Here is a 14,159-nt window from a genome sequence, read left to right on the forward strand (position 1 = left end):
GGAGCAGGTGAGTATAATGGGGAGGGGAAGCGCTGTGCAATATTCACCTGTCCTTGTTCCGGGTGCCGCTCCGTCTTCCGCGTCCTCTGCAGTGACGCTCAGGTCAGAAGGCGCGATGACGTGGTTAGCCCGCGCCCTTTGCCTGAACGTTAGTGCAGAGGACGCGGAAGACACAGCGGCATCAGAACGAGGACCGAGGAGTATTGCAAGTACCAGGGGCCTGAGCGACGAGAGGTGAATATGTCATTTTTTTTTTATCGCAGCAACAGCATATGGGGCAAATATCTCTATGGAGCATCTTATGGGGCCATATTCAACGTTTGTGCAGCACTATATGGGGTAAATATCTCTATGGAGCATCTTATGGGGCCATATTCAACGTTTGTGCAGCACTATATGGGGAAAATATCTCTATGGAGCATCTTATGGGGCCATATTCAACGTTTGTGCAGCATTATATGGGGAAAATATCTCTATAGAGCATCTTATGGGGCCATAATCAGCAATTATGCAGCATTATATGGGTGCAAATATCTCTGGAGCATTTTATGGGGCCATAATCAACATTTGTGCAGCATTATATGGGGGCAAATATCTCTGGAGCATTTTATGGGGCCATAATCAACATTTGTGCAGCATTATATGGGGCAAATATCTCTATGGAGCATCTTATGGGGCCATAATCAACATTTGTGCTGCATTATATTGGGCAAATGTCTCTATGCTGCATCTTATGGGGCCCTTATTAACCTTTTATGCAGTACTGTATGGGGCAAATGTGTCTATGGAGCATCTTATGGGGCCATTATTAACCTTTGTGCAGCATTATATGGGGCATATTTTAATATGGAGCATCTCATGGGGCCCATCATGAACTGTATGGAACATCTTATGGGGCCCATCATGAACTGTATGGAGCATTATATGGGGTTCCTGATTCAATATGGATATTCAAAAACACTTAACCTACTGATGTCTCAATTAGTTTTACTTTTATTGGTATCTATTTTTATTTTTGAAATTTACCGGTACCTGCTGCATTTTCCACCCTAGGCTTATACTTGAGTCATTAAGTTTTCCCAGTTTTTTGTGACAAAATTAGGGGGTCAGCTTATATTTGAGTATATACGGTATTTAGTTACAGCAGGGATTTTGCTTGTTTTGTCTCCTGTAGGTTTTGTATGTTTTATGGCCAATGTGAACATGCATTTGTGCTGCATGTATACCATCTCAAACCAAGCTCAATTTTTTTTTTTGCATTCTGTGCAACCCGGGGTGTGGCCTCCCTCTATTGAGCTGAAAATTACATTTAAAGGTTTCCCCAGACTGGTGTCCACTGATTGTGGCCCGGTCCTTTTGTCTGCCTTTATTCACACACTGAGCTCAACTCTGACACATGGTAAGGTTTTTAATATTAGACAGCGTAGGACTGTCCCAAGCAGAGTCACCTTGTCGACGGCGGGATGGCTTTTATGCTATTCTTGATCAAAAACAGCATTACTAAGAATTCTGTGTTATTTAATTGCACTTTTGCTTTTTACTTATTTAGATACAGCAGGGTTTTTGCTCATTTGCATCAGATCTGTCATCTGTTAGTGTAAATATAGGGGGCTTCCATGTTACTGGTAGCACAAAGGCTCTGGAAAAGCGAAATGGCTCCATAACCCTCCAAAAGAAATTCAGCAAATTCTCTGCTCCCAAATCCAAATGCCCCCTTCCTTCTGAGCCCCAGTGTGTTTAAACAACATTTAGCACCCACACGTTTGGCATTTTTGTAGTGATGAGAGCCAGCCTAATTTTGAGGTGCGTGTCACCAGAAGCACGAGCTTGGCATAATGTACTGGTGATTGCAATGTATTGGTGACTACAACGGCAGTTTGCAATTTTCCCTCAGCAACATCCACTGCTGCTTGTTTCTGGAAAACACCCATGGAGTCAAAATCGTCACTACATCTGTAGATAAATTCCCAAAGGGTTATAATTTCCAAAATAGGGTCACTTGAAGGGGGATTCTGCTTTTCTAGCACTTAGGGGCTCTTTATATGGAATCCGCAAACTAGTCTAGGAAAATCTGCGCTCCAGAAGGCAAATAGCGCTCTGTCACTCCCGAGTCCCTCCGTATGGCAAAGTAGTACTGTACATCCACATATGGGGTATTTCTACAGGGTGGGCCATTTATATGGATACACGTAAGTAAAATGGGAATGACTGGTGATATCAACTTCCTGTTTGTGGCATATTAGTATATGGGAGGGGGAATCATTTTCAAGATGGGTGGTGACCATGGCAGACATTTTGGTGGCAGACATTTTGCATCCAACATTATTTTTTCCAATGGGAAAAGGGTCATGTGACACATCAAACTAATTGAGAATTTCACAAGAAAAACAATGGTGTGCTTGGTTTTAATGTAGCTTTATTCTTTTATGAGTTATTTACAAGTTTATGACCACTTATAAAATGTGTTCAAAGTGCTGCCCATTGTGTTGGATTGTCAATGCAACCCTCCTCTCCCACTCTTGACACACTGATAGCAACACCACAGAAGAAATGCTAGCACAGACTTCCAGTATCCGCTGTTTCAGATGCTGCACATCTCATATCTTCACAGCATAGACAATTGCCTTCAGATGACCCCAAAGATAAAAGTCAATGGGGGTCAGATCGGGAGACCTAGGTGGCCATTCAACTGGCCCACGATGACCAATCCACTTTCCAGGAAACTGTTCATGTAGGAATGCTCGGACCTGACACCCATAATGTGGTGGTGCACCATCTTGGGTGTCAGGTCCGAGCATTCCCACATGAACAGTTTCCTGGAAAGTGGATTTGTCGTCGTGGGCCAGTTGAATGACCTGTGGGTTCAAGGTGCTCAATACACATCTAGATTAGTTCCCTAAGGTCTAGTTTCCAAGATGGTGTCACTTGTGGGCGGTTTCCACTGTTTAGGTACATCAGGGACTCTCCAAACGCGACATGGCAACTGCTAATTATTCCAGCATATTTTACATTCAAAAAGTAAAATGGTGCTCCTTTCCTTCCAAGCCCTGCCGTGCACCCCAACAGTTGTTTTCCTCCACATATTGGGTATCTGCGCACTCAGAAGAAATTGCACAACAACCTGTATGGAGCAATTTTTCTTGTTACCCTTATGAAAATGCAAAATTTGGAGCTTAAAAAGATTTATCTGGGAAAAGTTAGATTTTTTTTTTTCATTTTCACGGCGTAACGTTATAAACTTCTGTGAAGCACCTGTGGGTTCAAGGTGCTCAATACACAATAGACAAGTTATCTAAAAGGTCTAGTTTCCAAAATGGTGTCACTTGTTTGGGGGTTTCCCATATTTAGGCACATCAGGGGCTCTCCAAACATAACATAGTGTCAGCTAATTATGCCTGCAAATTTTACATTCAAAAGCAGAAAAATGGCACTCCTTTTCCGTGCCCTGCCGCGTGCCCAAACAGTAGATTTCTCCCACATATGGGGTATCAGCATGCTCATGTGAAATTGCACAACAAAATGTATGGTCTATTTTCTACTATTACCCTTTTGAAAGTAAAAAAAAAAAATTAGGTGTAAATGAAAATTTTTGTGAAAGAAAAGTTTATTTTTTTCTTCCACATTCCAAAAATTCCTGTGAAGCACCTGAATGGTTAATATACTTCTTGAATGTGGTTTTAAGTATCTTGAGGTGTGCAGTTTTTAGATTGGTGTCATTTTTGGGTATTTTCTGTCATATAGGCCCCTCAAAGTCACTTCAAATGTGAGGTGGTCCCTAAAAAAAATGGTTTTGCAAATTTTGTTGTAAAAATGAGAAATCACTGGTCAACTTTTAAATCTTATAACTTCCTAACAAAAAAAATTATGTTTCCAAAATTGCGCTGATGTAAAGTAGACATGTGGGAAATGTTATTTATTAACTATTTTATGTGATATGACTCTCTGATTTAAGAGAAAAAAAACTGAAATTTGGAGAAAATTTTGCAATTTTCAAACTTAGTTTTTTTTTTTTTACAAATAAACACAGGTGATATCAAAGAAATGTTACCACTATCATAAAGTATAATATGTCATGAGAAAATTTCAGAATCACCAGGATCTCTTGAAGCATTCCAGACTTATGACCTCAAATTGTAAAAATTGGCCTGATATGGAAGGTGAAAACAGGCGTTGGGGTGAAGGGGTTAACCATCTAGATTATAGGGTCATCATCTTGGGTCTGGGCCCATTTGGCTGGTGTCCTGCTGAGCAACACCATCTGGACTGCAGTTACTCCATTAGCCTTTGCTACGGAGGCCACGGGTTTCACTTGACCCAAGTCCGGTATTTCAGTCTCTTTTTCATCCACCTCTCTGGAGGAAATGGGAAGGGTGACACGAGACAAATAGTCAGGATTAGCATTCTCTTTGGTGGAAGGGCACTTGATGGAGTAATTAAACTTCACTATTCCAGCAACTCACCTCTGTTCCAGAGCCCCCAGCTTTGCACTTTGCAGGTCATTCTATGGATTATTGTCAGTCTGGACCAAGACCTGTGCTCCAGTGATGTATTCGGCGAACTTCTCGGTCATGACTCAGATGCGCACCAACAGCTCCAGCTTAGGCTTGGTTAACATTTGCGGTTGAGTCCGCAGCAGCATGATAATGCAGCATTTTTTACTTGCATCAGCTTACGCATGAAGGCAAAAAAAACGCAGCATTTGCATGCATTTTTACATTCATTTGTGCTTTTTATGGGCATGCGTTTGATATTTCCATTCCATTTGATATGTCTCAATGGGCATGTCTAAATCAGTTCCTGGACATACGCGGTCCGAAGTACGCAAGGGCATTGAACGCATGTGTACGCAAAGACATGCGCATGCATGTGTTCTCATAGACAGTAATGCATTTTTTAACGCTCTCATCTGCATGCCTGTGCATATTTGACGGAAATTTGCCGCCTCAAAAATTGCAACATGATGCATTAGCCGCGCCCCGCGAAAAAAGCATTCGTAAGCAAACAAGCATGCACCTGCGTCTACCATGTTAAAGATAGGAAATCAAGACGCATGCGGATGTATGCATCAGAAATGCTGAGGACACAACCGCAAATGTGAAACCAGCCTTAAAGGTACTGTAGGCATTTGGGTTTCTCAAGGATCGACTGCTATATGCTATTGCTTGTTCCTGGGCCAGCACCGCTCCCAATCTGTGAAGGCTTCAGTCCACATACAGAATGGATGTACAATCATATTGGGTGTATGTAAATGCCAGGGCATTTATCAAGCCTTATTTCAGCTGATCTAGGGCTCATTGTGGCAATGGTCCCCAGGCCATGGGCCAATTCCTTGGACCTTTTGAGGTCCCCTTCACTAACGTGTGTAGTTCGAGATGTAACATCGGTAATACCCTGTCCCAGGAAGACTTGCAGCTTTCAATGGATCTGTGGCAGAAGCCAGTTCCTTACAGCATCCATTTTGCTTCCAGCCAGATGGACTCCACCCGAAGGCACCACGTGCCCTAGATATTCAATTTCTGTTTGAAACAAATGACATTTTTGGGACTTCAACTTCAGACCATGGGCCTGTAGATGGGTCAGCACTTGTCGTAGTTTTTGCATATGTTGCTTGAAGAAGGGTGCATGCACGATGATGTCATCCAGATAGATCATGATGAATTCAAAATTCAGCTCACCAAAACAGTGCTTCATTAAATGCTGAAACGTCCCAGGTGCATTGACGAGTCCAAGGCATTCTATTGAACTTGTACAGGCCCATTGGTAAAATGAAAGCTGTCTTGGGTTTGTATTTCACCAGAAACCTGACAGTAGCCACTTGCCAGATCGAATGTGGAGAAATACTTGGTCTCTCAAAGAGCAGTCAGGTGCTGTTCCACGTTAGGCAAATGATAAGCAACTCGTATGGTGACACTATTCAACTTGCGATAGTTGCCACGGAATCTCAAAAGCTTCTGTCCTTCTTTGGGATGAGCACTATTGGTGTGGCCCATGGACTCTGACTCTCCCGCAGTACTCCTCAGCATTTGTGATAGCAAGCTTCCTGGTACAGATTAGGGGGAATTTGTAGACATACCTCACAGAAAGCAGCTTGAAACTCTCATAACAGGTCTTCTATCTGTTGAATTTGTTCAGAAAACTGTCTGGTATCCAGTTGTATTATTTTAAGGATCTTCTTGCTATTCCACTCCGGAGTCGGCTCTGTCCTTGGAGATTCGGACACACAGTCCACGGTTCCTGTTCCTCAGCAATCAGGGCCAGTTGGACTTCAGGGATTGCCTCTCCACTGTACACAAACAAATCTGCAACTTTTTCACCTGCATGAAGCATGACAGGAGAATCATGAACATTGGCAAACCAGATGGCCACTTGTCCATCCACCACTGTCACCATAGTATGTGCGATCATCAGGCCTTGTCCGGTTCCTGTTGGCTTCTGGGGCTTAATAATCACCTCTATTCCATTGAAAGGTGGCAGATGAGGTTTAACAATGATAAATGTAAGGTTATACACATGGGAAGAAGGAATCAATATCACCATTACACACTGAATGGGAAACCACTGGGTAAATCTGACAGGGAGAAGGACTTGGGGATCCTAGTTAATGATAAACTTATCTGGAGCAGCCAGTGCCAGGCAGCAGCTGCCAAGGCAAACAGGATCATGGGGTGCATTAAAAGAGGTCTGGATACACATGATGAGAGCATTATACTGCCTCTGTACAAATCCCTAGTTAGACCGCACATGGAGTACTGTGTCCAGTTTTGGGCACCGGTGCTCATGAAGGATATAATGGAACTAGAGAGAGTACAAAGGAGGGCAACAAAATTAATAAAGGGGATGGGAGAACTACAATACCCAGATAGATTAGCGAAATTAGGATTATTTAGTCTAGAAAAAAGACGACTAAGGGGCGATCTAATAACCATGTATAAGTATATAAGGGGACAATACAAATATCTCGCTGAGGATCTGTTTATACCAAGGAAGGTGACGGGCACAAGGGGGCATTCTTTGCGTCTGGAGGAGAGAAGGTTTTTCCACCAACATAGAAGAGGATTCTTTACTGTTAGGGCAGTGAGAATCTGGAATTGCTTGCCTGAGGAGGTGGTGATGGTGAACTCAGTCGAGGGGTTCAAGAGAGGCCTGGATGTCTTCCTGGAGCAGAACAATATTGTATCATACAATTATTAGGTTCTGTAGAAGGACGTAGATCTGGGGATTTATTATGATGGAATATAGGCTGAACTGGATGGACAAATGTCTTTTTCGGCCTTACTAACTATGTTACTATGTTACTATGAGTTTTCGGTGGCTACCCACAATGATCCATATGATCTGTTCCTGATGAGATATTTTGATGCCCTGGTGGTACGGTTGCAATCCCCACCACTTCATCTTTGGGAACACTGTAGCGAATCCCACATAGCGGGCTCAGTCTCTTGCACACTTGTGTAGGCCGATTTTTGGTGACTGTCTGCCAGAATCTTGGGCCATCTTTGTGGAACTTCAACTGGTCTAGACCATTCAGGATATTAATTTTTAATATAAATCGAGGTTCCTGACGGTGAATCCCCATTCACCAGCAGGACCCCTTTTTGACCCATTTCCAGGTCTCCAATCTTCAAGTGCATCAACGCTATCCTGTGGACTGGAATCTTCATCTGGTTAACGGCTGTTAATCAGTTTTCTTCGCACGGCTTTGATAAACAGACCAAAAAGGGTCTCAAAGTACCACAGGAACATTGCACAGACTTTTGCTCCTGTATTCACTAGGCTGTACCCGGTCTTGTCTTCAATCAGTGCGTCACTGGACATCATGACACCTGGTTCTTAGGGCATTTCAGGCATGGCCTATATGGGGCAATCCCTCCAGTTTACCCTCCCATTGGAGGTGATCCTCGTTAAAATGTCCTGGCTCATACTCTACCATCCATTGTCTGACCTGCAAGCAGTTCCAGAAGACATGCCCTCTTTCTTGGCACCTCCAGCAACTTGGGCCCAATGATAGAGAGTGTCCAAGTGTTCTCGGGTTTCAATGAGGTTGTCCTTTCGGGGTGGGTCTCTTCTGATGACCTATACAAATAGAGGTTTGTTGAACGTCTCAGTTCTTCCTACCCCATCTGTCGGGATGATGGGTCATACATCGAATGGATCGGCTTCCCCCACCCCACTTGACAGGGCGTGAGCCACTTGCCGAGTCAGTTTTTGGATTGCAGCCCTAATCTCAGCTAAGTAGTCAGACTGCTGATTTTCAGCCTGGATTCCCTGTCTTCTGGGGCCATACATCCGCATAATTTTGGAACCCATATCTTCACGAGCCAAATTGCGGCAAACTGAAGTGTCTCATTCGCCCATATCTGATCACGCAATGTCCGCCTTAGCGATGTATCCATCAGTCCCTGAACAAAGTATTCTTTCAGGATGGTGTCAGGATCGGTGAAAATAGAGGCTAGAGTCTTGCATTTTTTTAAGGCAGGTCTGTAACATTCTCAAAAGCATTCATACACTGGAAGATAGTTTCGTCTTAATGTTGACACAGATTAACAAAGCGAATCTGGAAACTAGCGGCCGTGCCTCTCTATATGTAAACATCCTTTAATATGGCCACAATGTCTTCAAGAGTTTTCAGTGTTGACACGGGACGCCAGGTCACCGTTTCACAGGCTTCTCCCTCTTGCAAGTCCAGCATGACATCAGAGTGCAGCTCCTCAGCTAGGTTGTACAGTCAGCATGTGCTTGGTATACGATCAGCCCATTCTTGAATTGGTACGTTATTGACGTAAAATTTTGCAAGATGTTTCAGTATGGACTGTGCTTGCAAGCTCATGCTTGGAGTCTTGAGTCAGCAGGACAGCAACTGACAGAATGCTCCCGTGGACCCTGCGGCCTGTACTATCTTCCACGGTCGGGTTCTGAATAGTGATGCTGTATCCTGCTCGCAGTGCCAAATGAAATGTGGACGAGGGACTGCCACAGGACGTGGGATGCAGCAGCAATCTGCAGACAACCACAAAGATTAGATAATATAATATAAATATTTACTAACCCGTTTATAACAAACAAAGGAAAGGATGGTAGGTAAGCAGCAAATAAGTAACAAATACAATGACCGCAGTTCCTCTAAATAAAACCCACTACAAGTATGCGCAGGCACACTTAAAGGGACTCTGTCACCTGAATTTGGAGGGAATAATCTTCAGCCATAGCGGCGGGGTTTTTGGGTGTTTGATTCACCCTTTCCTTACCCGCTGGCTGCAATATTATTATTATTATTATTATTATTATTTATTATTATAGCGCCATTTATTCCATGGCGCTTTACATGTGAGGAGGGGTATACATAATAAAACAAGTACAATATTGGATTGAAGTTCATTCTCTGTCCTCCATAGTACACGCCTGCGCAAGGCAAGATTGCCCTCCAAATTCAGGTGACAGAGTCCCTTTAAACAGAATTAACAGTTATATATTAGCAAAATACACTATTAACCCTTTCTATACATAAATCAAAACGACAGTGTTTTGCCAGTACTTTAGTAATCGCCTAAGCAGTTTTCTAAAGGTCTCCTACAAAAGAGGCCTTTTTGTCCTACTAACTAGAACACTATAAGGCCATTTATACGAGCATATATATTCAGATGTAAGATCGTCCAGCACAGGACGTACTGGTACTGTGTCCCAAATAATGAGAAACTCCGTCTTGAAGCTCTTAGGGAATGCTGCTCTCTCCAAAACAGAGGTTCCCCAAGTCTTTAGGGAGGAGGCCTCACATGGCCTAGCCCAAGATGTGGTTTACTTGATTGACCTTAGAGAGTTGGCTCATGTCAAGCCAAACAACTTGTCTGTGGCAGATCTGGTTTCCCTCTGATTTAAACCTTTTTTCCTTTCTGGTCATCGGGGGTTAATGCAGTTTTCCCTCGGTGGCCGCTGGTGTTATTGCATTGCTGCTGGGTCAGCTGATGTTGGTGGTGACCACTCCCACCATCCTTCATAAGGTCACCTGATGCATCAGCTGACTTGGTTGTACAGGTCCTTTTGGATACCAACCTTGCTGGAAAAGGAGCTTGCTGGGTGCAGTTGTTCTTCAGCTGAATTCTCATACCTGGTGCATTACTCTGCTGTACGGTGCATTGCAGCAGAGAAAGCTAAGTGTGGTTATTGTTTCTTTGTCCCTTTGTTGTGTAACTGTCCCTGTGTTGTATTAGTGCAGTGGTGGGACCAGTGCTCTCACCTGCCAATTCCTTACCCAGGGATAGGTGCAGGGTGAGTGAGGGCTAAGGTATCCAGCTCGGTGACAGGTTGAAAGAACCTGTATAGGGACATCAGGAAGATTAGGGCACATCCTTAGGAGAGTGCAGGAGGTGTCCATTTCCCCGTTCCCTTTTGCAGGGCCCACCGTTGTTAAAGTGTCCCTGGTGTACTCTTGTGTGTTCTGCTGTTTTGTGACCGACCACTCGTCGGGTCGGGTCACGCTAGGACAGTCACTTCGTGACATTATAACCAACCGTCCCGTTTTTTCTGGTGAGCCATGGCTCAAATGCAGGCCTTCAGACCCTCACCGAGGAGTTTAAGGTGCTGCGTGGTGAGGTGCTGCAGCAGTTGGTGGGGTTTTGAGCTTCGGCCCAGTTACATGCTCAACCAGAAACCAAGATATCTCTCCCAGATAGGTTCTCTAGAGGGACAGATACATTTTTGTTTTTTCAGGAAGCCTGTAAGCTATACTTCAGGCTCCGCCCTCGTTCATCAGGGAGTGAGGAACAGCATGTGGGGATTATAGTCTCCCTTCCTAAGGGTGATCCCCAGTCCTGGGCTTTCTCCCTCTTTACGGTCGGTGGACGAGTTTTTTGCGGCTTTGGCGCTTGTGTATGGGGATCCTGATGGCGTCTCCCTGGCGGAATTCCGACTGCGTAAAATCAAGCAGGGGGATCGACCTGCTGAGGAGTACTGCTCGGAGTTCAAGAGGTGGGCCACTGACACACACTGGAATGTGTTGTGAATTCTGTGGTCAAGCTCCCTCCTGTGGTCATGAGTGGTACTTCGGCTGGTTCTGTCTATGAGCTTCCTCTGGTAGATGTGAGTGGGGCTGCGGCTTCTGAGTTTCCTTCCTCAGGTGACGAGGTTAAGTTGTTAGGTGCTGCTCTATTTAACTCCACCTAGTTCTTTGTTCCTGGCCTCCAGTCAATGTTCCAGTATTAGTCTTGCTCTCTCCTGGATCGTTCTTGTGGCCTGTCTGCTCTGCATAAGCTAAGTTTTGCTTGTGTTACTTTTGTTTGCTATATTTTCTGTCCAGCTTGCTATATTGGTTTTTCTTGCTTGCTGGAAGCTCTGAGACGCAGAGGGAGTACCTCCGTACCGTTAGTCGGTGCGGAGGGTCTTTTTGCCCCCTCTGCGTGGTTGTTTGTAGGTTTTTGTGCTGACCGCAAAGCTATCTTTCCTATCCTCGGTCTATTCAGTAAGTCGGGCCTCACTTTGCTAAAATCTATTTCATCTCTGTGTTTGTATTTTCATCTTAACTCACAGTCATTATTTGTGGGGGGCTGCCTTTTCCTTTGGGAAATTTCTCTGAGGCAAGGTAGGCTTATTTTTCTATCTTCAGGGCTAGCTAGTTTCTCAGGCTGTGCTGAGTTGCATAGGGAGCGTTAGGCGCAATCCACGGCTACCTCTAGTGTGGTATGATAGGATTAGGGATTGCGGTCAGCAGAGTTCCCACGTCTCAGAGCTCGTCCTATGTTAGTAACTATCAGGTCACTTTGTGTGCTCTTAACCACTAGGTCCATTGTGGTTCTGAATCACCTGTTCATAACAGTACTGGAGGCCAAAAGTAATAATGCTTCACAATAGAGGGAAAAGAGAAGTTCTGAGACCATTTTTTTTCTCTGTACTGTGTTTTGTCTTTCTTTTCCCCTAGACATTTGGGTGGTTCAGGACACAGGTGTAGTGATGGACATTAAAGATCTGTCTTCTTGTGTGGATCATCTCACTGCAAGAGTACAAAATATTCAAGACTTTGTGGTTCAGAATTCTATGTTAGAACCAAGAATTCCTATTCCTGATTTGTTTTCTGGAGATAGAGCAAAGTTTCTGAGCTTTAAGAATAATTGTAAACTGTTTCTGGCTTTGAAACCCCGCTCCTCTGGTGACCCAGTTCAACAAATTAAGATCATTATTTCTTTATTACGTGGCGACCCTCAAGACTGGGCATTTTCCCTTGCGCCAGGAGATCCTGCATTATGTAATATTGATGCATTTTTTTCTGGCGCTCGGATTGCTGTATGATGAACCTAATTCAGTGGATCAGGCAGAGAAAAATTTGCTGGCTCTGTGTCAGGGTCAGGATGAGGTAGAGATATATTGTCAGAAGTTTTAGGAAGTGGTCTGTGCTCACTCAATGGAATGAATGTGCGCTGGCAGCAATTTTCAGAAAAGGTCTCTCTGAAGCCCTTAAGGATGTCATGGTGGGATTTCCTATGCCTGCTGGTCTGAATGAGTCTATGTCTTTGGCCATTCAGATCGGTCGACGCTTGCGTGAGCGTAAAACTGTGCACCATTTGGCGGTATTATCTGATCATGGACCTGAGCCTATGCAGTGCGATAGGACTTTGACCAGAGCTGAACGGCAAGAACACAGACGTCAGAATGGGCTGTGTTTTTACTGTGGTGATTCCACTCATGCTATCTCCGATTGTCCTAAGCGCACTAAGCGGTTCGCTAGGTCTGCCACCATTGGTACGGTACAGTCGAAATTTCTTTTGTCCGTTACTTTGATCTGCTCTTTGTCATCCTATTCTGTCATGGCATTTGTGGATTCAGGCGCTGCCCTGAATTTGATGGACTTGGAGTATGCTAGGCACTGTGGGTTTTTCTTGGAGCCCTTGCAGTATCCTATTCCATTGAGAGGAATTGATGCTACGCCTTTAGCCAAGAATAAGCCTCAGTACTGGACCCAGCTGACCATGTGCATGGCTCCTGCGCATCAGGAGGTTATTCGCTTTCTGGTGTTGCATAATCTGCATGATGTGGTCGTGTTGGGGTTGCCGTGGCTACAAGTCCATAACCCAGTATTGGATTGGAAATCAATGTCTGTGTCCAGCTGGGGTTATCAGGGGGTACATGGTGATGTTCCATTTCTGTCTATTTCATCATCCACCCCTTCTGAGGTCCCAGAGTTCTTGTCGGATTACCGGGATGTTTTTGATGAGCCCAAGTCCAGTGCCCTACCTCCGCATAGGGATTGTGATTGTGCTATCGATTTGATTACTGGTAGTAAGTTTCCTAAAGGTCGACTGTTTAATTTGTCTGTGCCTGAGCACGCCGCTATGCGGAGTTGCGTAAAGGAATCCTTGGAGAAGGGTCATATTCGCCCGTCGTCGTCGCCATTGGGAGCAGGGTTCTTTTTTGTGGCCAAGAAGGATGGTTCGCTGGGACCTTGTATTGATTACCGCCTTCTAAATAAAATCACGGTCAAATTTCAGTACCCCTTGCCGCTGCTGTCTGATTTGTTTGCTCGGATTAAGGGGGCTAGTTGGTTCTCCAAGATAGATCTTCGTGGTGCGTATAATCTTGTGCGTATTAAACAGGGCGATGAATGGAAAACAGCATTTAATACGCCCGAGGGCCATTTTGAGTACCTGGTTATGCCATTCGGGCTTTCTAATGCTCCATCAGTGTTTCAGTCCTTTATGCATGACATCTTCCGAGAGTACCTGGATAAATTCCTGATTGTATACTTGGATGATATTTTGGTCTTCTCGGATGATTGGGAGTCTCACGTGAAGCAGGTCAGAATGGTGTTCCAGGTCCTGCGTGCGAATTCTTTGTTTGTGAAGGGGTCAAAGTGTCTCTTTGGTGTTCAGAAGGTTTCATTTTTGGGTTTCATTTTTTCCCCTTTTACTATCGAGATGGACCCTGTTAAAGTTCAGGCCATTTATGATTGGACTCAGCCGACATCTCTGAAGAGTCTTCAAAAGTTCCTGGGCTTTGCTAATTTTTATCGTCGCTTCATCAATAATTTTTCTAGTATTGCTAAACCGTTGACTGATTTAACCAAGAAGGGTGCTGATGTGGTCAATTGGTCTTCTGCTGCTGTGGAAGCTTTTCAAGAGTTGAAGCGTCGTTTTTCTTCTGCCCCTGTGTTGTGCCAACCAGATGTTTTGCTCCCG

The sequence above is a fragment of the Ranitomeya imitator genome, chromosome 3 (genome assembly GCF_032444005.1).
Source record: "Ranitomeya imitator isolate aRanImi1 chromosome 3, aRanImi1.pri, whole genome shotgun sequence".
Taxonomy (NCBI): domain Eukaryota; kingdom Metazoa; phylum Chordata; class Amphibia; order Anura; family Dendrobatidae; genus Ranitomeya; species Ranitomeya imitator.